Here is a 27708-nt window from a genome sequence, read left to right as displayed (position 1 = left end):
CCTAAGCCATCAATCGGACATTCCTCGAGGGCTCCTGGACTGTGAGAGGGTGCAGGCCAGGCTGAGGGATTCCCCACTGTGTGTACGGGCCTCTAGTGCACTGAGCCTCGAGTGTGAGTAATAAACCTCTCAGTGTGTATGTGGTAACATCAGTTTTAATGAACATTGAGTGAGTAAAAGTCCCTCCTGCACATTCTGGATGACCACAATACATAAGATGCACCTAAAATTTATGTGATCAACTATCACATGCTAGAAAGAAATATTCTTCAGTTGAATAATTGTAGCCTTTCTTTCTTTGTTTTTCTTTTTTTCTTTTTTGCCTGAAAAGTCCTCTTTTCATCCCTTCTTCTCTGAATCCTGTCTTTTTTAAAAGTATTACTCAAAAAAATCAAACCAATGATACAAATTAACATTAAAGAATAACATAATTTTAATCACATTGACTAAGAAAAATAAAAGGAGATATATAATTCAGTTGGTATGAACTATGGTAATATTCACATAATACTAATTAAGTTTAAGAAGTTGTAGATGTTCTGGAATATAGTTTAGAAATATGCATTAAAAATCCTACACAACGCTAGTACTATGAACCAGAAATTTCAGATTTATGGATTAAAAGTAAGGCAGTAATAGGAAATATGCAAAGATATTGAAAACATAATGGCATTAATTACACAGAATACATATAGTTGTATATTTAGTACCCAGTAAGTTAATGAGGTTAATATTAATGGAAACAAAATAGGGAATCAAGACATGACTGCAGTTTCCAATTCAGAATGGAGACTTACATCTTCATCTTTCCTCCAAATATATATTCTCAGAGAGAAAAAATACAATAAAAGTATTATCCAAAAAATATTCTCTAATAGTTAAAAGAAAATGTTATAAAATTTATAAATCATATCAAACATTATTTAATATATTGGAAACCTAAAAATGGAATTATATTGGTTTTTCCTATATTTGATAAGTTTGTTTCACTAAAATTATGTTGACAATATGTCATAAAATAAATAAGAAAATTTTAATTTAGGTCTAAATATTCACATTTGGCTAGTTACTATCATTTGGGTCAAGGTAGATCCAGATATTCCTTATATACTTAGTCAACAAGTATTTCATTATTGCCTACTATATACCTGTCACTATGTGAAGCATATGTTATTTATTTATTTATGTTAAATTTATATTATATGTTAACTAGTATCTCTCAATGTGTGCTTCATAGTGTCTTTGAACTCCCCAAGAAAATGTAGGGATCTGCAAGGTCAAAATTATCCTATATAATAAAGAGGTAATATGCAAATTGACCATCACTCCAACACACAAGATGGCACCCCCATGTGGTCAAAGATGGCCACCCCCATGTGGACACAAGATGGCCACCACAAGATGGCCAGCACGGGAGGGAAGTTGAGAAGAACCAGGCCTGCATGGGAGGGCAGTTAGGGCTGACCGGGCTGGCAGAGGAGGGCAGTTGGTGGAACCCATGCCTGCAGGAGATGGCAGTTTGGGGTAACTAGGCCTTCAGGGGAGGGTAGTTGCGGGGGGACCAGGCCAACAGAGGAGGGCAGTTAGGGGCAATCAGGCTGGCAGGGGAGGGAAGTTAGGGGTGACCAGGATGGCAAGGGAGGGAAGTTAGGGGTGACCGGGCCAGCAGGGGAAGACAGTTAGGGGTGACTGGGTCAGCAGGGGAGGACAGTTAGGGGCGACCAAGCCAGCAGAGGAGGGCAGTTAGGGATGACCAGGCCGGTAGGAGAGGGCAGTTAGGCTTCAATCAGGCTAGCAGGGGAGTGGTTAGGGGTTGATCAGGCTGGCAGGCAGGAGAGCGTTTGGGAGCCAGCAGTCCTGGATTGTGAGAGAGATCCCAGATTGGAGAGGGTGCAGGCTGGGCTGAGGGACACCCACCCCCCGTGCACAAATTTCATGCACCGGGGCTCTAGTTTTCATAATAAGACAGATGTGTGTGTGTGTTTTTTTTTGTTTCACTGAGTTGACATTTGTACTGATGGTGGGTAAAGCTGATGGGCCTTAGCATAAATCAAGCATAGGCACCAGACTGGGTACTAGTTGCCATTGTGTTCTTCACCACCATGCACTCACAGGAAAAATAAAATTCTATGATGGACACATACAAATTAATTATGACTCAATCGTACACATCCTTTAATGTTTCTGTGAAAAATGTCACAAGGACATGAAGCATTTCTGCTGCATAGTGAAATACAGTGGAGACTCCAGGAAAGCACATGTGTGACAGATATGCAAGCTAAAATTGCTTCTTTCTTCGTGGAACTCAATTTTTACTGGAATGAATATAGGAGAAAAAAATGGTGGTTATTCAGACTTGGGTATTTGGCAGACATTTTGATGAAAATGAACAAAGTGAGATTGTCACCTCAAGGAAAATAGTTGAGATTATTTTTACCAATAATAAATTCCAAGATTTCAAATGAAAATTAGATTTCTGAAAATGTGTATTTGCCAACATGAATATGACAGACAGCTTCACAATATACAAAAATTTTCTGATAAGATTGGTGATGCTGTTAATGATTGTGATTTTTTCATATTATATGTAATTTTACATTATATATACAAACTGTCAAAGTTTGGGAAATCTACATAAATTAATTAATATGTTATAAATGATCAAATCACAATATTATTATAAAATCAGGCATGGATAGAAGGTGTATTAAAATGCAGGCTAGACCAATAAATTTTATCCTAACAAAGTTTAAAGTTCTTTAAAACTTTTTTTTTTAGATATGGTATTGTAACTAATATTAAGAAAGGAACATTTGTTGAGTTCTATGCAGTTTCAAAAAAGATTATCCACAAAACTCTAAAATGCCTATTCAAATAAATTCTATCTTTTCCAACTACATATCTAGAATGTACTTATACCAAAATACCATATTTCACTTTCCTGAATGTAGATAGAGAATATGGTGGTCCATTAGTAAGCCAGACCTTAAAGAGATATAAAGTGGAAACAAATGACACTCTCAATAATTTTTTTTAGTATAGTTATTTTCATAAAACATTGCATATATGTTCACAATTACTTTTGAATGACAAATAAATAATTAAAATTTAAAAAATTATTTCTCATAATAATATTGAAAGCTAAAACTCACATAAACACTTTTCAGGGTCCTCAATAAAATTTAAAGAGTATAGCCCTAGCCAGTTTAGCTCAGTGGATAGAGTGTTGGCCTGTGGACTCAAGGTCCCAGGTTCGATTCTGGTCAAGGGCATGTACCTTGGTTGCAGGCACATCCCCAGTAAGGGGTGTGCAGGAGGCAGTTGATTGATGTTTATCTCTCATCGATGTTTCTAACTCTCTATCCCTCTCCCTTCCTCTCTGTAAAAAAACAATAAAATATAAAAAAATTTAAAAACATTTAAAGAGTATAAAGGGTGTTGAGGCAAAAAAAAAATAGAAACACTGTGCTAAATAACTAAGAAATAAAGAATATGATAAAAGTCCTTTGGATAATCTCTTCTCACCCCCCACTCGGCCCTTATGCACAACCCATGGATACAGACAATAGTGCCTTGAAGGCCTGGTGTGTGTGGGATGGAGGGGGTTAATGGGGGGAAAAGGAGGGACATCTTTAATATTTTCAACAATAAAGATAAATTTAAAAAAAACACAAAGAGAAATAAAGAAAATGATAAAAATCTTATCAATCTCATTCTTTTTTTCCCTACATTCTAATCCTAGATTTATTCAACACAATTCTTATACTCTACACAAAAAGTATAAACACATTATCTACATTGCTACAAAGTTATAAAAAATTCAAAACAGAAAATTCATAGTACTGACTGTACAATAATAGCCGGAAAAGCATTGTACCCGTTGCCAAGGTAACCCCAAAGACCACCACGAAGGGGGAGAAGGTCTGTGATGACCTTGCCGAGCTCTCAATTTGCTCACCAATTTCAGAGAAAAAGGAGATGTGCCATATGGATGTATGTACATGAGTACATGTGAAAACAGAACCATTTACAGCAACTAACATGGGATGATTCTCTAGAGTCAGAAGAACTCACGCAGGGGAGCAGGCCAGGTTAATAGGAACAGCAGCTGCCCAAGCGCACGCCCTTTCCTGAAGGATCCTCAGGCCCCTGTGGCCCTAGGTCATCTATGCAGTGAACCGTGTGCGCCCAGGCGGGGCGGCACTGCCACCTGGAACCCCGCTCTGTCCCTCCTGGCTCTGCCACTAAACTCACTCTCGGAGACTGGAAATGTGGGGACTCTCTAGCCAGGAAGCTGGAGAGCATCTTCCTGGGCACAACCCCAAGTGAACACACTTCTGCAGCCGAAGGGCCTGCAGAAATCCGGCCCGGTGCTCCCGTGGAAGCCTGCCCCTGACTGAGGGTGTGTTTCCTACTCACTGTCCCTCAGCCAGAGAAGTGACAGAGCTGAGCTGGGTGGCGTGGAGGTGTCGGGCAGAGCATGGGTGGCTTGCTTACCCGGAGGAACTGGAGCTGGAGCGGCTAGCCCCCCTCAGTGGCAGCGGATCCGTGCCTCTCAATGGCTGGATAGGCCACCCCAGGCCCAACCCCCAGCCTCCCGTCGCCCAATCGTGGGCGTAGCGGAGTGATGGTAATTTACATGTTATTCTATTATTAGATAGGATGACTCACATGCATTACCTGCAGGCAAGGCCACCATGAGGAGAAGAGCTTCATTTGGTTTGGACTCTGTGAGGAATTTGGGTCACCAGACTGGTGTTTGTATTTTCTATCAGTGTTCAAGTTGGGAGAAAACAATGAACATAAATAATAAGCTGTTTGCCTTATGCTTTGTCTATGGTTTTATCAATAAAATAGGACCACATCAGTGTTTCACTACAGGCTTGAGCATCCATGATGGCCACTTTCTAAAGTTTCAGGAGTTCAAAAAAGAGAGGAACTCTAATTTCATTCATCAGTAGATATGTATCAGTAGTATCTTTTCTGCACACAACCCTGTTTTAGGTACTGGAGGAAACATGGGAGACAGGAAATACAACATAAAGATTATATATATATGTGTATATATGTGTATATATATATATATGTGTGTGTATATATATATATATATATATATATATACACACACATACATATATATATGTATATATATATAATTTTAAATTATATGTAAATATATGTATGTAGATATAAATTACCCACACACATTTCTACACATGGCTATACCATCAGCTGTATTTTATACCTTTAAGTATCCATCTATCATCTATTTATCTATCTATCTATCTATTATTTTTTTATTTTTATCTATATTCCTTTAAAACGTTAATTTAGCCCTGACCAGTGTGGCTCAGTTGGTTGGACTTAATCCCTTGTACTGAAGGGTGGCCAGTTCCATTCCCAGTCAGAGAAAATGCCCAGGTTGTGGGTTCAATCCTCAGCAAGGGGCATGCAAGAGGCAAGCAAATGATGTTTCACTCTCACATTGATGTCTCTCTCTCTCTCCCTCTCCCTTCCTTTGTCTCTAAAACTCAATACAAAATCTTTAATATATATATATATATATATATATATATATATATATATTAAAGATTTTGTATTATATATTAATATATACATTAATTTACTATTTACTATTATTGGTATCTAACAAAAAGCTTTCACACAATGGTCAATAAGAAATTATTGATAAAAACAATTAAAAAATCAAACACCTGGAAGCTAAATAGCATGCTATTAAACAACAACTGGGTTACCAAAGAGATCAAAGAAGAAATAAAAAGCATCATGGCAACAAACAACAATGAAAACACAACAATCCAAAATCTATGGGACACAGTGAAAGCAGTCTTGAGAGGGAAGTTCATAGTTCTACAGGCCTACCTCAAAAAACAAGAAAAAATGGTAATAAATTATCTAACCCTACAGCTCAAAGAGTTAGAAAGAGAGCAACAAGAAAAGGCCAGTAAGCAGAGGAAGGAAAAAATAAAGATCAGAAGGAGATAAATGACATAGAGACCAAAAAAGCAGTACAAAAGATCAATAAAACCAAGAGCTGGTTCTTTCAAAGGATAAACAAGATTGATGAACCTCTAGCCAGGCTCGCCAAGAAGCAAAGAGAGAGGACCCAAATAAACAAAATCAGAAATGAAAGATGTGAAGTAACAACTGATCCCACAGAAATACAAATGATTATGAAAAAAAAAATATTATGAACAACTCTATTCCAACAAAATGGACAACCTAAACAAAATGGACATGTTCTTAGAAAAATACAAACTCCCAAAACTCAATCAGGAAGAATCAAAAAACCTGAATAGGCCAATAACTACAGAAGAAATTGAAGCAGCGATCAAAAATCTTCCAGCAAACAAAAGCCCTGGTCCAGAAGGCTTTACATGGGAGTTCTACCAAACATTCAAAGAAGAACTAAAACCTATCCTCCTCAGACTATTCCAAAAAATGCAAGAGGAAGGCACACTTCCAAGCTCTTTCTATTAAGCAAGAATTACCCTAATCCCAAAATCAGATAAAGAGACCACAAAGAAAGAGAACTACAGGCCAATATCCTTGATGAACATAGATGCTAAAATCTTCAACAAAGTTCTAGCAAATCGGATACAGCATTACATTACAAAGATCATACACCATGACCAAGTGGGATTTATTCCGGGGATGCAAGGATGGTAAAATATCAGAAAATCAATAAATGTGATACATTACATAAACAAACTGAAAGACAAAAATCACATAAGCATATCAATTGATGCAGAAAAAGCATTTGATAAATCCAACACCATTTCTTCATAAAAAATCTCTGCAAAGTGGGAATAGAGGGATCATACCTCAACATAATAAAAGCCTTATATGACAAACCTACAGCCAACATCATACTCAATGGGCAAAAACTAAACTCATTTCCCTTAAAAACAGGAACAAGACAGGGATGCCCACTTTCACCACTCCTGTTCCATATAGTATTAGAAGTGCTAGTCATAGCGATCAGACAAGAAGAAGAAATAAAAGGCATCCAAATTGGAAAAGAAGAAGTAAAACTGTCCTTATTCACAGATGACATGATACTATACATAGAAAACCCTAAAGACCCTATCAGAAAACTACTTGGCCTAATAAATAAATTCGGTATGTAGCAGGATACAAAATTAACAACCAGAAATATATGGCCTTTTTAAACTCACAGAAAGAGAAGTGAAAACAAAACAAAACAAAACAAAACAAAAATCCCATTTACCATTGTACCAAAAAAAAATAAAAATAAAAATTAAGAAATCTAAGGAGGTAAAACACCTGTACTCAGAAAACTACATGACATTGAAAAAAGAGATAGCAAAAGACATAAATAAATGGAAGAACATACCATGTTCATAGATTGGTAGAATCAACATCATTAAAATGTCCATGCTACCCAAAGCAATCTACAGATTCAATGCAATCCCCATTAAATATCAATGGCATATTTCAAAGATCTAGAACAAACTCTCCAAAAATTCGTCTAGAATAAAAATAGACCCCGAATAGCCACAGCAATCCTGAGAAAGAAGAACAAAGTTGAAGGATCACAATATTAGATATCAAGTTACATTACCAAGCCATGTTTCTCAAAATTGGCTGGTACTGGCACAAGAACAGACATATAGACAAAAGGAACAGAACAGAGAACCCAGAAATCAATCCAAGACATTATGCTCAATTGATATTGGACAAAGGAGGCAAGATCATGTAACCGAGTCAAAACAGTCTCTTCAATAAATGGTGTTGGGAAATTTGGTCAGATACATGCAAAAAAAATGAAACTAGATCACCAATTTACACCATACACAAAAACAAACTCCAAATGGATAAAGGACTTAAATGTAAGACGGGAAACCATAAAAATCCTACAAGACTCCATAGGCAGCAAAATAAGCAGACATATGTCGTAGCAATATCTTTACCCACACAGCTCCAAGGGCAATAGTGATTAAGGAGGAAATAAACAAATGGGACTACATCAAAATAAAAAGCATCTGCACAGTAAAATAAACCATAAATGAAACAACAAGAAAGCCCACTGCATGGGAGAACATATTTGCCAATGATATTTCTGATAAGGGTTTAATCTCCAAAATTTACAGAGAACTCACACAACTTAACAAAAGGAAGATAACCAATTCAATCAAAAAATGGGCAAAGGGTCTGAATAGACACTTTTCGAAAGAGGACATACAGAAGGTCCAGAGACATATGAAAACATGCTCCAAGTCACTAATCATCCAAGATATGCAAATCAAAACAACAATGAGATACCATCTCACATCTGTCAGGATGGCTATCCTCAGCAGATCAACAAAAGACAAGTGCTGGCCACGATGTGGAGAAAAAGGAACCCTTGTGCACTGCTGGTGGGAATGCAGACTGGTGCTGCCACTGTGAAGATCAGTATGGAGCTTCCTCAAAAAACTAAAAATGGAACTCCCATTTGACCCAGTGATCCCACTTTTAGGAACACATCCCAAGAAACTAGAAACACCAATCAGAAAGGACATATGCACCCCTATGTTCATAGCAGCACAATTTACAATAGCTAAGATTTGGAAACAGCCTAAGTGCCCATCAGCAGATGAGTGGATTAAAAACTGTGGCACATCTACACAATGGAATATTATGCTGCTATAAAAAAGAAGGAACTTTTATCATTTGCAATAGCATGTATGGAACTTGAGAGCATTATGCTAAGCAAAATAAGCCAGTTGGAGAAAGATAAATATCACATGATCTCACTCATATGTGAGATATAATGATCAACATAATTTGATGAACAAGAATATATCCAGAGAAATGTCAGGGGAGGGGGGGTTAGAGAGCAACCAAAGGACTTGTATGCATGCATATTAGCATAACCAATGGACACAGACACAGGAGCAGTGGGGGCTTGCCCAGGGTGGGAATGGCTGGCGGGGGGTGGTAGGGGTGTCAATTGGGGAAAAAGAAGACATATGTAAAACTTTATACAATTTTAAAAAATCCCCAGATAACTACTGCTTTTAAAAATAATAAAAAAGAGAAATCATTGGATAATAAAACACAAAAAATATTCTCTATGGTAGGTAGAATAATGGTTTTCCAAAAATGTCTATAACCTAACCCCAGGAATTTGTGAATATGTAACCTTATATGGCAAAATAGATTTGACAAATGTAAATAAAGTTAGGACCTTGAGGTGAGATCATTGTAAATTATTCTGTACCATAAAGGTAGGGAACCTTTCCTTGCTGTGGTCAGAGAAAACTGTGAGGACAGAGAAAATCAAAGGTCAGGTCACTTTGAAGATGGAGGAACAGGGACCCATGAACCAAGGAGCCCAGGCAGCCTCTGGAACCTGGAAATAGCAAGGAAACACGTTTTTCCTCTGGCGCCTCAGGAAGAAAGGCAGCACTGCCAATGACTTAGGTCAGTGGTCGGCAAACTCAATAGTCAACAGAGCCAAGTATCAACAGTACAACGATTGAAATTTCTTTTGAGAGCCGAAAACCGACTTCTGCGCATGGGCCACGAAGTTTCAATCGCACTGTACATGCGCAACCGCACGTGGTATTTTGTGGAAGAGCCACACTCAAGGGGCCAAAGAGCCGCATGTGGCTCGCGAGCCGCAGTTTGCTGACCACAGACTTAGGTTGTGCTTCTCCAGGAAGGTAAGAGAGTAAAGTCACTGCGTTTATGGTCATTTGTTACAGTAACATAGGAAACTAGTATACCTTCAATCTCGGCAGTTCATGCAAACCCTATGATACCCTGTCCCTAAATGATATAGCCCTTGCTGATGCATTGCTATCCCCCAGTCACCACAAACATATCCTAGGTAATCCCTCCTTGATCACCTCATCTTCGGGTTATGTTTTTGTTATTTTAACCTTTGTCCAAGTTTTACAACAAACTAAGGTACACATTTGATAAATGTCTACAGTTCAGTAAACCCTTGGATTTCCAGTAATATAATGGAAATTCCTTAAGGACAGATGTTTGAAATATTTTCTGATATTCAAAGATGTAACCACATAGACATTAGGAAGATTACAGAGTAAAAAGTACCAGTTACTATAAAAAAATAAACAGCATTTAGGAAGAGAAAAGTATGACCTTTGTATGTATAAAACATAAAACAACTTTATTGAAGGTGCTTTGCATGCCTTACTAGTCATAAGTAGGAGATGCAGAAGTCTATTAACATTTCAAGGGGGAAAATGTCATATAGATGCCACTTTATTATTGTAACTGCCAAGGAAATTGAAGAAACATATTTAAGCAGCAGCCTCATTGACTTTAGGGATGTGATCATTAGCCTCTTAATTAGCACTTGTAAATAATAAAAGATAACATAGTAATTGTGGGTTTTGACAACATGTCAAACATTTTGAACTTCATCAGTCCAAGGAGCTCAGCTTACCAGTCATCAGTTTCTGCAAAGTGCATTGCTGCCCTAAAGCTGACAAAAGTCAGAGTTTGTCATCATACTTACAACCCTCCATGCTCGGTTGTCAATCTGTATTCTCTGGGATGTCCCCTCATGAGAGGTATTTTGATGAAGAAGTGTGTTTAGGGGTGACAGTTAGGGAGGGGGAGATTGCAGGGGCTAAAACAAGCCAGGCACACTGATCAGGGTCATCCTTGAATAGACAGTATCTTCAAGGATGAACATTTTTACAGGATGTTCATTTCATGGGGGGTTGGACTGATTTGATGTCCTCTCTCAATAACCAGTAAACATATTCCTTCTGCTTAGACACTATGAACTTACTTAATGGTTTTTAATCTCTTATATTGTGTAAACAATACCTTAGAAGTATTAATAAATGAACACCCGTTGTGTGATTTAAATTGTTTAGCCTGTATAAATTATTCTCCAGATACAATTTAAGCAAGTTACTGCAGTGAGACTAACATGTTTCTATGCCCATCTCTTTCAGTATGTATTGTATATAGAGAAAGTGCATGGAAGATACACTCCCTGTGTTGTTAAATTGCAATAAAGTTTTATCAAAGAGAAAAGCTTTATTTTTGTTTGAGGAATTTTAGGAAAATCTAAAACATGAGCCATTTGTATGGAAAAGCCACTGGAAACTATTTGATTGGGCCCGAAAGTTAGTTGGGGCAGGGTCTCTGGGAATCATCAGGGTGGGGCAAACAGTGTTAGCCAGGTTGATGGAGACTCAGGTATAGCCTGCCGGTTGGCTCTGTGGATGGAGGGCTCAGAAAAGAAACAGTGGTCTCTGGCAGCACTCTGTCCAGGAGAAAGCTGCTCCTCCAGTTCTCACCCTGATGCTAGGCAATTCAGTTCCCCGCTGTGTGCCTCTGGTGCCTTTCCAGCTGCTGCCCGAGTGCTGGAGCTCAGAGGGAGTGAGTCCGAGTAAGTCTGTGTTTGGGCCCTTTAAGAGGAACTACCTGGGACTCTGGCAGCCCTTGGTCTCACTCAATCTCAATCTCCACTGGTTTCTACAGAGAAATTATGAGTTCTCCTCTTCCTGACACTGGAACCCTGAGGTGGGGGGCTTGGTGTGGGACTTGGACCCCTCACACCTCAGGTGGGGTCTCTTCAGCTGAGATGTCCCTCCCAATGTTTATCTGCCACCTGTGGACGTGGGACCAGCTCATACAGCATCTCTGCCCCTCCTACCACTCTCCATGTGGCTTCTTCTTTGTATCCCTAATAGTTGGACTTTGTTAAGCCAGATTTCAGGTGGTTCTGAGTGATGGTTGTTCTGTAGTTCAGTTGTAGTTTTTTTGTTTTTTTTTTTTAATATATTTTATTGATTTTTAACAGAGAGGAAAGGAGAGGGATAGAGAGCTAGAAACATCGATGAGAGAGAGACATCGACCAGCTGCCTCCTGCACACCCCCTACCGGGGGATGTGCCCGCAACCAATGTACATGCCCTTGACCGGAATCGAACCTGGGACCCTCCAGTCCGCAGACCGACGCTCTATCCACCGAGCCAAACCGGTTTCGGCCAGTTGTAGTTTTGATGTGATTGTGAGAGGTGAGCACTGTGTTTACCTACCCTGCCATTTTTATTTAGAAGATCTAGAAAAGCATTTCTGATTATTTTTAACACTAGAGGCCCGGTGCACGAAATTCATGCATTGGGGGGCGGGGGTGTCCCTCAGCCCAGCCTGCACCCTTTCCAATCTGGGAACCCTCGAGGGATGTCCGACTGCCCATTTAGGCCCAATCCTAAACGGGCAGTCAGACATCCCTTTCACAATCCAGGACTGCTGACTCCCAACTGCTCGCCTGCCGGCCTTTCTGATTGCCCCTAACTGCTTCTGTCTGCCAGCCTGATCACCCCCTAACCACTCCCCTGCCAGCCTGATTGATGCCTAACTGCTCCCCTGCCATCCTGTTTGCCCCTAACTGCCCTCCCCTTCAGGCCTGGTCACCCCAACTGCCCTCCCCTGCAGGCCCAGTTGCCCCCAACTTCCCTCCTCTGCTGGCCTGGTCACACCTAACTGCCATCCCCTGCAGACTTGATCGCTCCCAACTGCCCTCCCTTGCAGGCCTGGTCCCTCCCAACTGCCCTCCCCTGCTGGCCTGATTGCCCACAACTGCCCTCCCCTGCTGGCCTGATAGCCCACAACTGCCCTCCCTTGCAGGCCTGGTCCCTCCCTACTGCCCTCTTGTGGTGGCCATCTTGTGTCCACACGGGGGCAGGATCTTTGACCACATGGGGGCAGCCATCTTGTGTGTTGGAGTGATGGTAAATCTGCATATTACACTTTTATTAGATAGGATAGAGGCCTGGTGCATGGGTGGGGGCAAGATGGTTTACCCTGAAGGGTGTCCCAGATCAGGGTGGGGGTTCCCTTGGGGCATGGGGTGGCCTGGGCGAGCGGCCTGTGGTGGTTTGCAGGCTGGCCACACATCCCGGTGACCCAAGCGGAGGCCCTGGTATCTGGGATTTATTTATCTTCTACAATTGAAACTTTGTAGCCTTAAGCGGAGGCCTGGGCCTGCCAGGGTGTGCGGAAAGCTTGACTTCCTCCATCGCCGGGGAAACCCTAGCCTCCTGCTCTCTCTAGCTCCGTGGCTGCTGCCATTTCTGTTGGGATTTATCTTCTATAATTGAAACTTTGTAGCCTTGAGTTTAGGCCTCGGCTGGCCAGGGTGTGTGGAAAGCTTGGCTTCCTCCATCACCAGGGAAACCCAAGCCTCCCTCCTGCTCACTCAGTGGCCACAGCCATCTTGGTTGGGTTAATTTGCATACTTGCTCTTGATTGGCTGGTGGGTGTGGCTGGTGGGCATGGCTGGTGGGTGTAGCAGAGTAATGGGTAATTTGCATATTACTCTTTTATTAGATAGGATAGCCTAATTCAGTGAAGATATGAATAAACTGCATTGTTGGAAAACACTGTGGGACCTCACACACTCACATACAGTGTGGCATTTAGTGATTTGTTTAACCTTGTCGACTCTCACATTTATAAATAAACTCAATAGAAACCAAAGGAGGATGGATGCCACCAGCAAAAGGAGCTGTCCGTGGTGCCACTGCCTGTGGAAGGGACATGCATAAGTGGCTCGTGAGTCAGGGCGACACCACTTTTGTGCTGTGCTTATGTGTAACCCCAGGGAGAAGAAAGTGCTTATTATCTTGGAGTAACATAAAAGGGACAACACAGTTTAAAAGAAACAGCTGGAGTGTGATCGAATCTCCATTTTCCAATATCCTCATGTATAAAACATGCATAAAATTAAACCTCACTGAACAATTTGTTTATTCTCAGTTCCTAGCCTGCCTCAGCCCTGCCAGAGAAATAGTCCTGGCTTGAGGGAACACAGGAATGCCCTTAAATAATAAATGGATTATTTATGAAGCATTGATTTTATATATTTAATATTAATTTGACTTGAGATGGTAATTATGTCAGAATCATAAATGTATTCTCTTGTTCAGGCCTCCTTTGTCAGTGCCACTTGACCAACCCCTGTCCCCCCTTAACTGTGACAGCAGAAACGGCAAAGCTCTGCATCACTAAGGGGAGAGAAACCAGATAAATTAAGCATTCATGTGTTTACGGATTAGCATAGAACACATCCATAAAGAATCAATAATGCAGTGGAAAGCTGCTCTGGATTCCTTGGTCATGGGTAGATAATATGAACTAGTGGTCCTGCTTGGACTTCCCAACATGTTTATATTAACAGGAGAACATCCTTTAAAATTTTTTACATTATATATTTCAATATTTTGTAGAAATCTTTTATCAGCAAAGGGATATTTCCCCCCACTATAATTTCCTAATAATGACTTGCTTTGTAAATTGCATACTTACTATGTGCTCATGACACAGATTAAGAAAAACAACTAAAAGCTTAAATGCCACCTCAAAAAATGTTAGGATGGCTACTGTTCATAAAAACCCCACAGGAAAAAAGTATTGGTGAAGATGTTGATAAATCAGAACCTTTGTGTACTGTTGCTGGGACTATAAAAGGGTAAAGCTGTCATGGAAAACAGTGTGGAGGTTGCTCAAAAAAATTTAAGAAAAGACTACAATATAAAAAGCAATTTTACTTCTGGGTATATATCTTAGAGAATTGAGGCAGAATCTTTGAGATATATTTTTACAACCATATTCAGGCCAGCACTGTTCACAATAGTTAATGGATAGGAGCAACCTATTTGTTCAAATTGAGAACTGAATGGATAAAGAAAATGTACATACATACAGTGGGATTTTATTTGACATGAATAAAACTTGAGGACATGACGTAAGTGGAGGAAGCTAATTACAAAAAGATAGTTCAGTGGCTGGGAATCTGGGGAGATCCTGGCTGGGCTGAGAATGTCAAATCTCATTGTCTTCCCAGCCCTTCAACCCTCCTCCTAAAGCCCTCGATAAAATGGCTTGACCAAAAAAAAAAAAAAGACAAATACTGTATGATTCCATTTATTTGAGATATGTAGGGGAGTTAAATGCACAGATCATAGAACACATGCAAACTGAAAGGTGAATGGCGACTACCAGAGGTTGCGACAGTGGGGACTGGGAGCTGTTACTGAGGACACAGTTGCAGTTTTGTAAGATAAAAAAAAAAACCACAATGTCCATATACTTAACACAATGAGAGAGTGTTCTTAGAAGTAATTTAAGATAATAAAGTTTGCTATGCATTTTTATTACAAATTTTTAAAAAACTCTGTATTGATAATTAAGTTACATACTTATAATGTAATTAGAGAATTAGGTGAGTAAGCTTATAGTTATACATTAAACATGCATAGTGCTGTATTTGGAGCTGATACCTAGCTGGTGTACAATGGAATCAGATTCCCAGCTATTCTGATTGATCTCAGCTATTCATTCTAAACCATTCAATCTGTTTGGTGACTGCTCACAACTTATCAGTGCACAAACACATGTACCCACAAATATTAAACATTCACCTTCACAGTATCTTACCCTTACAAAGCTGGAGGGAAGAGGAAAGGGGAGTGGCACAAATAAAAACAGAGAAGCCTGATCCTCTCAAATAAAGCAACCAGACTCGAGTACATACATCCCCAAGGAGACTGCCTGTGCAGGATGGATGCATAAGAAATATTATCCCCTCATCTTCATTAGCATAGAAACACCAGGGGACCAGAGCTCCAGAGGGAGAGAGGTAAGGCTAGGGAGTAAGGAGGATGATTTGTGACATATTAAATAAAGATGAAGAGATAATGGAGAAGTTGTAATATGTGAGGGAACTGGATGAGATGAAGAGACAGAGTAAAAGAAAGAGAAGAGAGATACTGGAGAAAGAATGGGAAAAAGAGAGAGAGAGAGAGAGAGAGAGAGAGAGAGAGAGAGAGAGAGAGAGAGAGAGAGAGAGAGAGAGAGAGAGAGACCCCCCTCTTCATGATGTTTGAGAAACACAAAGAGCTTGAGGTAATGTGAAACTATATTTGGGTGCTAAAATGCTATTCTAGCATATTTCACATTTCTTAATGGAATATTAAAAGTATGAAATACTTTGGGTCCTGATATCTGTGATCTAAGAAGCAGGAGACCTGATTTGGTAAGTAAACAGACAAGATTTGAACCCTAACTCTATTTCTAACTACACAGTAACCTTTTTCTTATTTTTTAAACTTTATTGTTAAAAGTATTACATAGGTCCTCAATCCCCCCTCCCCCATTAACCTATTATATCACCAAAGGAAGAGTCAAAATATTTATCTTATTCTTTGAGTTTTCATATGATCAGATGATGAACTTCTGAGATTTCCTTTATTCCTACCTTGCTAAGTCTTTCTCAGGGAGGTGCGCTGGGTTGTGACAAATGCTTTTCCTTCATCTATTGAGATGATAATAACATTTGTTAATAATGTGATATGTTCATTGATTTTCAAATAATAAATAAATTTTGCATACCTGGAATAAAACACACATGGCCATTATGTCTTATCCTTTTATTTTTAAAATTCTTTTAAGGGTTATAATTTTTTTTTATTTTTTATTTACATTTTAACATTTTATATTTTTCAATTACAGTTTATGTACAATACTATATAAGTTTCAGTTGTACAATATAGTTATTAGACATTTATGTAATTTATGAAGTGATCATCCCAGTAAGTCTAATACTCATCTGACACTAGACATAGTTATTACACTATTATTGACTATATTCCCTATTGTACTTTACACTCCATGACTATTCTGTAACTGAAACCAAACAAAGTGGGTTCAGCTTCCTGTGGCAGCAAAAGCCAAACTTGTGAGACAGGTTCTTTGTGGGGAAGCACAGGACTTGGTTGGAAAGTCTATAAGGAGGGTTCTTCGAAACGTTGGACGCCTCTAGGGGATTCTTGCCAAAGGTGGCAGACCCTGGCTTGACTTTTCCAAACAAGTCTGAGCCCCCAGGTGGTTTACCGGAATCTCTACATTTGGTCTTTAGACACTACTTTGTTTAAAGACACTACAAATACATGTGTCTTCTCAAGGATGCTTACCCTATTGATAGTATCTAGAGGTTAATTTTTGTTCAAGCTGTTGCTACAATAAAAGCCTAAGGAGGCAGGCTAATGGGGTTGTCTGGTTCTTTTAGCCAGGCAGTCCCTTAGCCCTCTCTTTCACAGAAACGTGTGCCAGAATAATCATTCATCTATCGCTCAGGGTCTGCTGGTCAGTCCCGGCAGTTCTTGTGCAAAAGGAAAAAAGTTTATTCAGGTGCTAACCTGGGAGAATGGTGGACTTTCATATCAAAGACCATAACACCTTCCTGCTAAAGCCCACAGTTCTTATAGGAATAAAAGGGGAGGGCTTTCTTTCTCTATCCAGTCACACTGCTACTTTAGGCATGCTTCGGTCTTGCCTATTCGTATTTCTAGCCCTTGGGGTGCTCAGTGTAAGAAATACCCCTTGGATCATCTTGGTGAATAGGGTGATCCCCCACACTCCCCAACTGTCTACATTCACAATTCCCACCTGTAAAACTCTCGACCCTTGTAGTCTTATAAGGATAAATGAATAGAATTCTCACCTTCTGTGCTTTCTTCCTGCTGTCAAGGAGCAGTCTTGCTTATCCCAGATCCAAAGATTCTTGCTATGTACTAAAGAAGAAGAGAACAAAAAATGGAGGGAAGCCTTTGCACAAGATAGAAGGATTGCTGTCTTCAAAAGGTGGAGTATGCAGTGTCTAGAGGATGGCAATGCTTAACAAGCAAAGCTGGTAGACGGCTTCATTTTTCAAGAGATGGTGTTGCAGATGGGTTTCCAAGGTGAGACTGTTAAGAGGCGCTGTCCTTCCCTGACTAGGTGTCTCAGTTGGTTGGAGCATCATCCCATACACTGAAAGGCTGTGGTCCTAATCCCCAGTTAGAATGCACACATAGGTTGTGGGTTCAATCCCTGGTCAGGATGCATATGGAAGACAACCAATCAATGTTTCTCTCTCAAATCCATGTTTATCTATCTATCTATCTATCTATCTATCTATCTATCTATCTATCTAATATCTATCTATCTATCTATCTATCTATCTATCTATCTATCTATCACTCTAAAAATCAATAAAAAAGTATACCCTCAAGTGAGGATTGAAAAAAAAAAAAAAAAGAAGAGGTACTTTCCCTTTCCAAAAAAATAAATTTTAAATTATTTTTTTATGAGTGCAGGTTCTGTTTTCCCTTGCAGTATTAACAGCAACAAAATGCAAGTCCCCCATAGGTGGCACCTGTTAATCATGTGTGATTAATCCAAGGCTTGATTCCTGTGGGCTTTAGGGAAGAGTGTGTTGTCAGCTGACATCGTAGAGACCAGTCCATTGCTCAGTTAACTGCTGTTCAGGACCCTGAGTCTTCCAGGTCTTTAGTTAAGACTAGGTCTCCTGGCTGAAATGGGTGTAAGGGGTAGTCAGACAGGTAGATAGACCTGCAATGAGCAAATTAGTGCAAAACTGTTAGTTTGGCCTAAATGTTGTACATATTGTCCCTAAAACAGAAACTTGGAAGGGTCTCCCATAAACTATTTAAATGGGCTTCATTTAAACCTACTTTAGAGCACTACCCTAATCCAGAGCAATAGGGAGTGCCCTGTCCCATTTCAAATGTGTTTCCTGGCATATTTTGCCAGGGTCTTCTTCATTGGGTGGTTCATTTCCTCAGTCTTCCTCATAGATTGGGGTCTCCAAGATGCACATGGTTTCCATTGAATCTGCAGGGCTTGTCCTATCTTCTGGGAGATTTCTGAAGTGAAGGATGATCCACTGTAGCTCTGAATGATGTGAAGAAGTCCAAATCTGGAGATTATTGCTTTGAGTAGAAGTTTTACAACCTCAGTTGCCTTATCTGTTCTATTGGGGAATGTTTGTACCCATCCAGAAAAAGGTGTCTATAAAAAATATGGTTTTGGGCATCTGTGTAAAGTCAACTTGCAAGTCCTCAAATGGGCATATCCCTTTATATTGTACTACCTTTTCAGTTGGGGAACATTCTGTTTTAGGGTTGTTTTTGGCATGTCTGACAGCCTTGGGTAATCTTCTGAATGATCCTTTGTAAATGAGGGTCCTTCAAATGTGGTCTAATGAGGTGCATTAAAGCATCCCTTCCATAATGGATCCCTTCACATAGGTGTTTGAGGATGGGATATGCTAGAACTTCAGGCCCATATAGAATTAGGGTCAGTGTTAGAGAATCCCAATCCTTGGGCTATTCCTCATACAAGTCCAGGTGGGAATTAAAGCCCCAGTAAGTGGCAGCTTCAGGTGATTTGTCTTCGCTTTATTGGCAGTTTGGTTTCCCTGACTTGTTTGGGAATTGTCCTTCTGGTGTCCTGGGAAGGGCATTATGACAATCTGGTTCAGGAAATTCACCGCCTCTAGCAATTTGAAATCTCATTTGCATGTTTTATGTCTTTATTCCCCAAGGTTAACAGTCCTCTTTCTTTCCACATTGCCCCATGGGCATGGGCTACCCTGAAGGTATATTTAGGGATCTGTGAAGATGTTGTTCTTTCTCTGGGATACTTCTAAGGCTCTGGTGAGGGCTATTATCAGTCAGCCTTTTGTTCCAATGTTCCCATGACAAGGGCCTGTGCCTCTATTATCTTGTCTGTGGTGATTACCACATACCTAGCTCATTGTTAACCATTCCCCAGGAAGCTACTACCATCTGTATATAATTCCTAGTCAGAATCTGTCAGTAACTGATCCAATAGAACTGGTCTGCTGGAATGAATTTTGTCAATGATCGCTAAGCAATCATGTTGGAGGTCTGAATTTCTTTTTGAGTCTGGGAGTAGGGTTGCTGGGTTTAAGATAGTGTTAGTTTGTAAGGAAACACTTGGGTTGTCTGATAAAATGGCCTTATAATTTCCCAATGCACCCTGCCCTCAGCCAATACCCTCTTTTATGTTTTAATAGGGTTAGGACCTAGAGTGGTACAAATACCATTGTAGGTTGTCTGGAGTGAATTTCTCTACTTTTTATAGCTGCTATTGCCTGGAGGCATGGAGGCCATTTTTTTGTCATGAGCTCTAGTTTAATTTTATTGGTTAGAATTCAGTGATGGGCAACCTTTTGAGCTTGGTGTGTCAAACTTTGCCAAAAAACTGAGCATAACTCGGGTAGTGTGTCACTTTGAGAAAAAAACTAACTCCAAGACTCTAGTCGCAAATGTTTCATCCTCAGGAGCAGCAAATGTTTCATCCTCGGCATGCGGCCACCTCAGTGGCCGTGTTTCAGAAATGGCTACGCGTTTCAGTGCTGACACGTGTGTCATAGGTTCGTGACATCACTGGTAGATGTTAGCCACTTTACCTGGGGTTCCATCAGCCCCTACTGCTTAATCAACTTGCTCATAAATCTCAGGTGGAAAAGTTCGTATCTGGGTACTTCCAGGCAAGCCAGGAGTACCTAGAAAGCTGAAGAGCATATCCCGGCAGGACTCCTAAACATAATTGCTGTTTCTCAGGGGAAAATGTTATTTGTGCATGCAATTTACAAAGTAACTCTTGGCCCAACAATGAGATGGGGCAATAGTGCATGTAGAGAAAACTATGTGTAATTTTTTGATCGCCAAGCAGGCATTGTTGAGGTTGAAGGTACGTATATTTTTGTATCTGTACAGTGACTCCAGTTACCAACTCTCCAGCTACATTCCTTGGATAGTTTTGTATTTCTGCCCAGTTTGGATGATAAATTGTCCCAGTATGGATAGGGATGCTCCCTAGCCAAATTGAGAGCCCTGTCTGATCCTTAACGGGGAGACTGTTCCTTCATCATACATTGTGTAATAACATAAATGCCTGGACATAAGAGATTTTGTTCCATTTCCCTATCCATTGGCAAAACAATATCAACTGTACGACAGTGTAGTAATTTAGAGAACCATTTAGAGTCATTTCTCCCATAGTCTAAAATATACATAGGCCAAGCAGTGTTACAATAGAAAGCCAATTTTTTTTTAGTCAATGAATTACAGCTGTACATTGACCAATGTGCTAAAATTCAGCCCAGTGGACTCCCTTTAGGAGTCAAAACAGAACAATACAAATGGCAAAAAAGTACAAACCCAAAACCATAACCTAGAAAGACCCCAGACAAAGTGGGACATCTGAACAGAACTTGGATCCATAATTCCCTTAGTCCAAATGAGCTTTCATAAGCAATTTCTAGCCCCTTATCTTCTGCCAACTGATATTGCAAGTGGTCCTGACCGGACCCAAATGGCACAGAACCCAAATGGCAGGGATAGATAACCAGCTAATTAAAACTTGCTGCAGCTGCTCAGAATCTCTCAGATGAAGCAGATTCCAGAAATTAGCAATTTCCTTCCCATTGATTTCACATGGCCAGCTCATCAAAGCCACGTCAGCCACTGTCAGTAGCTCAAAGCCCAGGTGGCAGGGCTAGAGGACCCCCAGGGTGCGTGCTGGCTGCTGGTTTGACTCACCAAGTCCTTGGGGCCATCAACTCCTAGAAACAAACTTTATTTTCACCAGCCAAGGATTTTAGGTGGTTGATGCCTAGAAATCTCTTTCATTTCACCAGCCTGCTCTCAGGATCAGCCTGCCACAGGCAGCTGGGACCTGAGCTGGGGCAATCCAGTACTTACCATGATCCACATCTTCTCAGCTGGCTCAGCAAAAACTGAAACCTAACAAGTGGGTTTGGCTGCCAGTGGTAGCAAAGGCAAACTGGTGAGACAGTTTTGCTTCAAAAGGGAAGAGGCTTACTCAGGAGCTAACCTGGGAGAATGGTGGGTTCCTGTCTCAAAGACAATCTCACCTTCCTGCTCAAGCCTGCAGTGTTTATAGTGATAAGGAGGTGAGGGCTTTCTTTCTCTATCCAATCACCCTGTTAGCTTTTTTTTTTTTTAATATATTTTTATTGATTTTTTACAGAGAGGAAGAGAGAGGGATAGAGAGTTAGAAACATTGATGAGAGAGAAACATCTATCAGCTGCCTCCTGCACATTCCCTACTGGGGATGTGCCCGCAACCAAGGTACATGCCCTTGACCGGAATCGAACCTGGGACCTTTCAGTCCGCAGGCCGATGCTCTATCCACTGAGCCAAACCGGTTTCGGCCACCCTGTTAGCTTTTGATGTCTTGGGCCATCCATTCATCTTTCAAGCCTTTGTTTTTCTCAGTGTGAGAAACTCCCCCTTCGTCATCTTGGCCAATGGGGTGACTCCCTGGCACTATTGACTGTATATGGTAATATAACTACCAATTTGTACTTTTTAATTCCTTCACCTTTTTTACCTGTTTTCTCCAAACTTCCTTCCACCTGGCAATTATCAAAATGTTCTCTGTATCTATGAGTCTGTTTCGGTTATGATTGTTTATTTTGTTTTTTAGAGTCTACATATAAGTGAAATAATCTGTCATTTGTCTTTTTCTGTCGCTTATATCACTCAGCACAAGACCTAGGTCTACCCATTTTGTTGCAGATGACAAGATGTTATTCCTTTTGTATGGTTGAGTCATATTCCATTGTACATATACACCACTTCTTTATACATTCATTTATTGTTCGACACTTAAGTTGCTTCCTTATCTTGATTATTATAAATAATGTTGCAATTAACATATGGATGCATATGTCTTTTCAAATTGATGTTTTGAGTTTCTTCTGATAGATACACAGAGTGGAATTTCTGGGTCCTATTTTGTCTCCTGTTATAACATTTGTTTTAAAGTCTATTTTATGATATAAGTATTGTTCTCTAGGTTGTGTGTTTTTTTTAATTTCCACTTTTATGGAATATCTTTTTTCATCTTTTTACTTAGAATCTATGTGTGTCTTTTGATCTGAAGTGAGTCAACAGCATATGTAAGGATCTTGTATTTTTTTATCCATTAAGTCATCTATGTCTTTACTGGAATATTTAATCCATTTGGTTTTAAAGTAATTGTTGATAGATATGTATTTATTGCCATTTTATTAATTTTGGTTTTCATCTTTCTTTTTCTTGTTTTTATTACAGAAGACCCTTTAACATTTTTTCAAATAGTAGAAATGAACTCTAGCTTTTTCTTGCTTAGGAAACACTTTCTCCTTCAATCTTACCTTATAATAGACAGATATGCAAATTGACCGCACCTTCGCTACGCCCAATCCACGCCCACCAACCAAGCCACACCCATCAACCACGCCCACCAGGAAACCCTTGCAGGGAAGCTGGGGTGTGGCGGAGTCCAAGGCCCGGAAAGCCCCCCGGGGCTTTCTGGGCCTTGGGCACCAGCCGGGTGCCTTCTCTGATCGCAGGGACCCGGCTGGGGTGTGGCGGAGCCCGAGGCCCGGAAAGCCGCCCGGGGCTTTCCGGGCTTTGGGAGCCAGCCGGGTGCCTGCTCCGATCGAAGGAGCGAGCTGACCTGGGGGTTCGGCTCGCTCCTGCTATCGGGTCGCAGGGACCCGGCTGGGGTGCGGCGGAGCCCAAGGCCTGGAAAGCTGCCCGGGGCTTTCTGGGCCTTGGGCGCCAGCCGGGTGCCTGCTCCTATGGAGCGAGTCGACCTGCGGGGTCGGCTCGCTCCTGCGATCAGGTCGCAGGGACGCTGGGTGCAGCCGAGCCCAAGGCCACCGCCCAGGGCCAAGCCAGGACCCTGAAAGAAGGTAGAAGGCGGTGGCCACAGCCAAGGCCTGGGTCCCTGGTGCCGGCAGAAAACTGGTGCAGGCAGCCAGGTGAATGAAGGTCTATTGCACGAATCTTCGTGCAAACGGGCTACTAGTTTAAAATAATAGCTCTGCTGAATAGAGCAGACTTAGTTGTAGATTCTTGCTTTTTATCACTTTGAATATTTCATATCAATCACTCTGGCCTGCAAAGTTTCTGTTGAGAAATCAGCTGAGAGTCTTAGGAGCACTCCTTAGTAGGTAACTAATTGCTTTTATCTTGCTATTTTTAAAATTCTCTTTGTCTTTATCTTTGAAATTTTAATTATGATGTGTCTTAGTGTGGGCCTTTTTGGGTTCATCTTGTTTGGGACTGTAAGTACTTCCTGGATTTGTATGTCTACTACCTTTGTCCAGTTAGGAGAGTTTTCCATCATTATTTCTTCAAATAGGTTTTCAATTCCTTGATCTCTCTCTCTTTTCTTTCTGGTACCCCTATGAACTGAATATTGGTGCATTTGATGTTACTCCAAAGGCCCCTAAAATTGTCCTCATTTTTTTGGATTATTTTTCTTCTTGATATTGTGATTGGTTATTTTCTGCTACCTTATTTTCCAAATCACTGACACAGTTCTCTGCTTCACTTAATTTACTGTTGAGTCTCGGTAATGCATTATTTATTTTAGTTATTGTATTTTCATTTCTGACTGAATCTTTTTTATACTCTTGTAGTTCTTACTAAGTTTTCCTTGTGCATTCTTACAGCTATTCTTTTGAACTCTGTATCTGGTAGTTTGCTTGTCTCCATATCATTGAGTTCTTTTTCTGGAAAATTCTACTGTTCTTTCATTAGGGACATATTTCTTTGTCTCCTCATTTTGGTTTCCTCCCTGTGTTTCTAAGTATTGGGTAGAGCTGCTATGTATGTCCCCTGGGTTTGGTAGATTGTCCTTATTTAGAAGGTCTCCTGTAAGTCCCAGTGGCTCAGCCTCTCTGGTCACCTGAGTCAGGCACTCCAAGTGCACCCTCCTGTTCTAGTTGAGCTTTGTTTGTTGTTGGCATGTAAATGGGAGAGCTTTTTCCCCAGGACAATTTGCTTGGAGGACTGGCCACAATTACAACAGAGAAGCTATGGACTCCAGAAAAGCAAGACTCTCTTCAGTGGAGCTCTGGTGGCCAGCAAGATTTGGCCCTTGAATGTGTCACTGGTGGAGATGCTTGTGTGATTCTCCAGGGTGGTCTGAAGCTGTCCAATGGTAAACTTGCTCTGGAGTCTCCCAGGAGGTGCAGGTCAAGGTCAGTCACTTCCTGCACTTTACCTATGGACACCTGGCATGAGTTACAGGATGATCTGTATATGGCTGTTATTTGTGCTGGGCTTGGAGGTACCCAGGAGATGACAAGCTGAAACCTAGGATAGTTTTCACTACTTCCAGATCTAGGGCCACTTAGCAAGAGGTATGTGATGCACCTAGACCAGATGATACTTGTTTGGAGCTTGTGAATATTTGAGAAATTTTAGGAAAGTACTCAGCATGAGCCAAGACAAAACATTAATGTGGAAAAATAAACCCTTCTAATATATTTTTGGATTGGATTTGCTAAATTTCTATTTAGGATATTTGCCTACATTTTCAAGGTAAATAATATTCTCTATTTCCATTTATTTGGTTTACTACCAGGGTAATTCTTCTCAGAGAAATAAATATAAAATAATTCCTCCTCTTCATTTTTGGGGAAGCTTTAGTACAGACTTGGTATTATTTCTTATTTGGTATACTTCAAGTTGTTTTCATTTTTTTTTTGTTTGTACGAGAGTTGTATTATATATTTAGTGTCTTTAGTTGATATCAGAATATTCACTTTGTCTATTTATTCTTGAGGTAGTGTTATAGTTTGTCTTTAAAGAGAATTTGCCTATTTTTCTAACTTTCATATTTATTGACATAGTTTTTTAAAACATTAATATTTTTAGAACCTATTGTTATATTATTTCTTTCATTCCTGAATCTTTCATTTGTATTATCTATGTTTTTCTGATCAGTCTTTTTTGAGACTTATCAATGTTATTGATTTTCTCAAAGTCCTAGCTTTTTGTTTTATTAATTTTCTCTACAAATGTTTGTTTTATTTCCTGTGATACATATTATTTCTTTTTTTTTTTTTTTGATTCCTTTCATTCAATTAGGGTTCTTGTTTTAGCTTTCTAAGTTAGAAACTGAGGACATTTATTTAAGAGCTTTCTTCTTTTCTGTTATTGTCATTGAGTAATGTAAAATTCTTCTATTAATTGTTTTAGTGGTGACATAACATTTTTAATATTGTACATTTTCATTTTGGCTCACTTCAAAATGTTTTCCAATTTTACTTTGTTTTGTTCATTTTTGTTCTATGGTTAAGTTAGAAATGTGTTATTTAGTTTTTAATATTTAGTTTTTTCCAGAAATCTTTCTGTTTTGTATTTATAATTTAATTCTACATTGGTCAGAGACCACAGTTGTGTGACTTTAATCTTTTTAAATTTATAGAGAGTAGGCATTTTTGTTCTTGAGTATTTTCTATCATAATAGTATTTTATGTGCACTTGAGAGAAATGTGCATTCTACTTATTCTTGGATGGAGTGTTTATCAATGTAAATTAGGTTAAGTTACTTGATAATTTTACGTAAATATTCTGTCATTGCTGATGCATTAACTGGATATAGAATTTCAGGTTGACAGTTTTATTTTTTCTTTTAGTATTTTAAAGATCTTTCTTTAATATTGTTTCACTTGCACTTTTGTGGTGAGAAATTTCCTCTCTTTGTTATCCCTTTCCTCTTGTTGCTTTTAGTCTTTCTCATTTTCATTGGCTAATAGCAGTTTGGTTATAATGTGTTTTAATATCGTTTTCTTCATGAGTCTTGCACTTGGGGTTCAATTAGCTTCCTGGATATTTGGGTTAACACTTTTCATCTAATTTTGGAAAAATTCAAATATATTTTCTCTCAACTCTTTTTGAAGACACCATTTGCTTGTATATTAGGCTGCTTGAAGTTTTCCTATAGCTCAATTTATTTATTAATTAATAAAGCTCTAATTATTTATTACCCATAATTCTCTTTCCCTCATTTTGTTTAGTTTCTATTACTCTATCTTCCAATTCACTAATCTTTCTTCCCAAAATATATAAAATTTCTTTAATCTCACTCATTATATTTTCATCTGGAACACTAAAGTGTTCAACTCTAAACATGTATTTTAGGTGCCTTTAATATCTTCATACTTAATGTTCTAAACATAGAGAATGCAATTATAATAATACTGGAGGGCCAGTGCATGAAATTCGTGCACAGGTAGGGTCCCTTGTGGCTGCTGGCCAGGAGCACCTCCCTTCCCCTGGCTGCCTGCTGCCGGCCCTGCTCCCTGGTTGAACTCCTGGTTGAACTCCAGGTTGAGGGGACAATTTGCATATTAGGATTTTATTACATAGGATTAATATCTACTAATGCTGTGAGAAAAACTGAGTCCATTTTCATTGACTTTTTTTTTTTTTTTTTTTACTTCAGTAGAGGTCATATGTTTTGTCATTTCTGGTCATTTTGATCCTGAGCCAGACATTGTTAAGTTTAGCCAGTTGTGCGCCATATGTTTTGTTTTTCTATAAATAATTTAGGGCTTTTCTCTGAAATGCAGTTAAATTACTAGGAAACAGTTTGACCCTTTTAGACTTTGATTTTAGAAATGACCTGCATGGTACTGCATATCCTACCCAGTGCTCTGTGATGAATGGGGTTTTTATTTTTGCTGCTGGGGACAGGCACAATTCACAGCCTTGTAAGTTCCAAGTACTATTGCCTTTAATAGTTTAGGTGGTGCTTTTTACTGTCTTGCTTAACTTTTTGCACAAATGTTCTTGTCAGTACTCTGCTGAATACTTAAGAAGTACCCTCTGGAGAGCTGCAGAATTCTATCCACTGCAGCTTTCCTTCCCTCTGGTAATGTGTGCTACAAATGTTAGCTGCCTCGGGTTTCCTACTCACCTCCATCTCTTTAGCCCAGGTTGAGTTTCAGACGATCTGGTTTCCTAACTCCTGTTGACCATTTTGGAACATTAACCATTGGACTCT

At 39.8% G+C, this 27708-nt stretch overlaps 1 long non-coding RNA gene across 5 annotated transcripts; it reads right to left on the bottom strand.

The window, feature by feature from the left end:
* Window positions 1–212: 212 nt before the first annotated feature.
* On the bottom strand, window positions 213–27708 carry LOC114228179 (uncharacterized). 5 transcript variants are annotated; one of them, XR_008557474.1, is made up of 5 exons: window positions 27622–27708; window positions 17524–17593; window positions 16279–16335; window positions 4681–4768; window positions 2159–2315 (listed from the first exon to the last, which is right to left on the bottom strand). It is a non-coding gene; the product is annotated as an uncharacterized LOC114228179 (long non-coding RNA). The 5 variants fall into 5 exon arrangements; XR_008557475.1 differs by lacking the exon at window positions 2159–2315 and adding an exon at window positions 2939–2985; XR_008557476.1 differs by lacking the exon at window positions 2159–2315 and adding an exon at window positions 2958–2985 and having other exon boundaries at window positions 4672–4768.

The sequence above is a fragment of the Eptesicus fuscus genome, chromosome 11 (assembly GCF_027574615.1).
Source record: "Eptesicus fuscus isolate TK198812 chromosome 11, DD_ASM_mEF_20220401, whole genome shotgun sequence".
NCBI classification, from domain to species: Eukaryota; Metazoa; Chordata; class Mammalia; order Chiroptera; family Vespertilionidae; genus Eptesicus; species Eptesicus fuscus.
This window is presented reverse-complemented; position numbering and strand designations above follow the sequence as displayed.